This window comes from Zonotrichia leucophrys, chromosome 2, assembly GCF_028769735.1.
Source record: "Zonotrichia leucophrys gambelii isolate GWCS_2022_RI chromosome 2, RI_Zleu_2.0, whole genome shotgun sequence".
NCBI lineage: Eukaryota > Metazoa > Chordata > Aves > Passeriformes > Passerellidae > Zonotrichia > Zonotrichia leucophrys.
This window is the reverse complement of record NC_088171.1, coordinates 147,988,667-147,992,890: the sequence shown is the minus strand read 5'-3', so window position 1 is coordinate 147,992,890 and position 4,224 is coordinate 147,988,667. Positions and strand designations below refer to the sequence as shown.

The 4,224-nt window shown below is 40.1% G+C and overlaps 1 protein-coding gene across 1 annotated transcript in view; it reads left to right on the top strand.

Moving 5' to 3' along the window:
- The window catches only part of LOC135443415 (collagen alpha-1(XXII) chain-like), a 43,949-nt gene that overhangs the window by 1,361 nt on the left and 38,364 nt on the right, over positions 1–4,224 (top strand). The gene's annotated exons all lie outside the window — the stretch shown is intronic.

Sequence of the window (4,224 nt, the reverse complement as noted above, 5' to 3'; positions counted from 1 at the left end):
TGGAAGGTGTCTCTGCCTGTTGGGAAGGATGAAAATTTGACAAGAAAGTCTCACAGATATGTGTGCTTAGCAGAAAGATTTTTGAATGTAGAGTCTGATGCAGGAATAGAGATGGAAGCAAGTTTTGATATAGAAGAAAAGATTTGCTGAGCCAGTTTTACTAGATAAGTAAGAGGCAAAGGGTGTGTTAGTTAGAAGGGGTTTTTATGACTTAGGGCAAAGGATAAACCCACCTCAAACAGCAAGATGTTTTTACCAAGCAGAAAGATAGCACAGGAAAACAAGTCAGTAAATGTTGCAAACAGAAAAAAGGTCTCAGAATTTTCCACTGCAAGAAAACTGAAAAACAACTTCTAGCTTAAACTGTAATGTACTAGCTTTTAGTGATTGGATAACAGTAATGTGAATATGGTAATTATAGTAGTTATGATAGGCAATAGATAAAGTTAAGGTATAGATTGGTTCTACTGCATTAAGATGCTCAGCAAAGAAAAGTCTATAATGCATTGTAACCAAAACCAAAGGGTCTCCAGGCCTGCCTGCAGCTGGAGCTCATTTAAGCTCTCACACCCTGCCTATAGCACATGAACTGGATGATCTTTATGGTCCCTTCCAACCCAAACCGTTCCAAGATTCTCTGACTCTATTCTTTGTCCCAAGACCAATGATTGAGCCAGGGTTTTCCTCCAGAGCCCATGATAGCTGAAATGGTCCCTTGTGTCCCTGAGCAGCCAGAGATTTGGGATTGATTGTGTCCTGCTGCCTGTCCCTAGATCCTGCCTGTCCCCTCATCCCATTGCCTCAGATGTTTGAAATTTTTAATGAAGATGTTTTGAACAGGAGATAAGATAGATGGGTTTGTTAGAGCTGAACTGTGTGAGGAGATTGCCTGAGGCAGCTTTTTGGAGTCTCTTTCTGGCTCTGCTCTGATCAGCATTGGCTGGTCAACTCTTGGAGATGCAGCACTGAGGTCTTTACATTTTTCTTTTCCCTGCAGAAAATTAATCCAAACACAAACATTCCTCAGGCTACTTATAAAACACATTTTCTATTACACACACTGCTTTAATTGCAGTCAATATGTCTTTTAGAACCTTTCTGCATTGTGTGATCACTTGTTAAACCATTCTGTCTGTGTTGCAGGAGGCATAATTGGGGGTACAGGGCACATTCCAACATTTCTTGGTGTGTCAGCAGGGATAACCTATTTTGACAAGATCATGCATTTGCAGTTCCCTGATCTCTATCTTTATTTAACTAGCATAAGGAACTTTTTGTTCTGCTTCTGTGCTCTTGTGTGCCAATGCAGTGTTCCTGTATCCTCTGAAACATGTCCATTTTTGTACTCTGCTGTGTTCAAACAGGATATCATTGGATAGGAAAGCTCCAATTTGAATTGCTAATATGAATTTGCTGTGCAACTCCCAAGCCATGCAGTGTCAATTGCCTGAATGACTTGCCTCAGTGTCTTGTACTTTGCTGTGGCCTTTGCAAATGTATTCCATGTTTTTTTCCTGAGACTAGAAAATTCTTTTAAATCACATTTACATACATCAAGTTACTCTCTGAATTATTTTTCCAGTTGCAAACTCATCAGATGCTTGTGGAAGTGCCTGCTATCAGTTGCATTCTCTGATATAGCAAATCAGATTTACAACTGCATTTGGGGACATGAAAGAGTCAATATTGTTTTTGCAATATATTTGGCCAAAATTCTCCCCCACTGGCGAATAAATTGGAGCTTTTTACATGACTACCTTCAAAATTTTTTCTGGTCCCCTAAAAGCATGTGTCATATTTTTTTAGGATGGCCCAAAGTCGCCTTTGGAAACATCTGTTGGTTACTTAGTCTAATATCAAGAATTCTCAGGGCAGTGTCTTTTTTTATTAAAATTTAGGTTTTGAAAATACTTGCCTAGTTTTGCAGTACAATTGTGCTGTTTTGGCCTTGTTCTGTTCCTCTTAGAAAAAGCCTTGCTATTTCTTTGTCTTCTAGAGTTCATTATGGCCATAAATCCCTATGAATTATCTTTTTCTGTGACAAAGCTGGGGCATGTTGTCTTCTTGCATATATACAATTTTCTTGTCTTTAAATTTGCATTTGTTTTCTGATTAACCAAAGCTCTAATTCTTAAAGCCTGAAAAGTGTGCTTTTTTTAGGTCTTTTTTCCCTAATAATATGACTAACTTCTTCCATAACAGAACTACTACACATTGTGCCTACCTTAAGGACCTCAGTCACTTAAAAAAATTACTTTCTCTTGCTTTTGGAAAAAAAAAAATCTAAATCACATGTCTGCCAGTATTCCTGTATCAAGCATTAAAATAGTGTAGCCTTAAGTACCTTCTGTTGGAGAAGTTGGCCAATCTCCTAGTCTGAGAATTACAAAAAAGTATTTCTCCATGTTCAGTGATGTTATATGCAGTGCTGTCTCCTCCAGCTCTGCAGAGCAGGTCCCTCCTGCCTGATTAAATTTGATATATGGAGGAAATTCTTAACTGTGCATGTAGTGAAGCACTGGAGCAGAATGCCCAGAGAAGCTGTGGCTGCCCCATCCCTGTAAGTGCTCAAGGCCAAGTTGGATGGGGCTTGGAGAAACCTGGTCCTGTGGAAAGTGTCCTGCCCATGGCAGGGGCTTGGAATGAGATGGGATTTTATGTCTCTTCCAACCCAAACCATCCCATGATTCCATGAAAAGGTTTATTAGAAAATGTAAAAGGACAGGACAAGCCACAGTGAGCAGGTGCAGGTCTTAGCCAAACAAGTGCTCAGCCAGCTCTGGTTTACCAGCCCCTTTTATACTCTTGTGTTTACCCCGTGTTTGTTTGTTCCTCTCTCTCCCCCTGCACAGCCCCTCATGCATCTCCCCAGCTCTATCAGTCCCTCTGCCCTCCCAGTTCATGTCACTCAGTTCACAATCTGATCACTTGCAAGGTCCAGATTGCTCTCCCAGCAAGTGCAGTCTGTGGTTTTTGATGGCCCATCAGTTACTGCCAGTGACAAGATCTGCTTCTTCTTAGGTCTGCCTCTCTTGGAAAATTTAGTTTCTGATTTCCTCCTTTTCCCTTAATTTCCCAGTTGATAAGGTCCTGGATGTGGTAACCTTGCTGCAATAAGCCTCCTCATATTTCCACATGCCTTGATCAATTTGCGTGAATGTCCAGGTTTGCTTCCCATCATTGCCATCCTTTTTTTTGGTCAAGTTTGTGTCCTTGACATTCTAATTTATGACTTTCTTCTTCTCTTCCTTTGTTGAATTCAAAAAGATTCTTGACCAGATACCCCTAAATGAGCAGACACTCTCTGGGCAGCCACTCTTACACACTTCATGTGTTGGGAATGATCTGTTCTCCCCTGCCTGTCTGCTGGGAGATAAAATGTTTCTGTTCAACACACCTATTTAGCGTCCTTAGATTAGGAAACAATCTGAATGAGATATTCTGTTATCCTCCTATTAACAGTGAGGGCACCTGTTTAATAGGATCTTTCTGTATTTTGATTATGATAATTTGAATTAACATAAACACTGAATTAATCACTTTTTAATTAGGTTAATTATTTATGGTAACTAAGTTCCAGAATTACTGAGAAGTTCATCGCCCCCCTGCATTTGCTTTCATAATTGCAGAACCTTTGTGGATGCATAAATTACTGCCAGTGGATTTGAAAAGCAGAGTTTGCTGTTCTGAGGTTGATTTCCCCATCCTGTTAGAAGGACAGTTCCAGGGAGCCTTTGTGTTTGTTTTACTTACACCCCAAACCAGGGTACACTTATTAACCCACCTATTGTCTCTTTATTGCTGTGGCATGTAACTGATTTAAGATATTGCATTTCAAGTTCAATTTTCAGTCTTGTAATAGAACTATCCCACCATATGCCTGTGTGACTGACACATTTCCCCTATACACTTATGTTTCCTTACAGAGTTTCTTTAAGTATTTTCACATGCACCGTTGACCTGAGCATCCTTTTCCCCATCATAGGATTTTGCCTGTTAACTGCACCAGCATTTAATTCAGAATATTCTGTATTGGAAGGAACCCACAAGGCTCATCGAGTCCAAGTCTGGAGTGAATGGGCCATGAGGGGATCAAACCCACAACTTTGGCATAATTAGCACCATTTGCCAATCAACTAAGCTAAATATTGTTTTTTAGCATTATCAGCAGCACAGTTTCCATCAGTTCCCATTTAAAGACCATTCCTGTGTGTCAGATTTTGC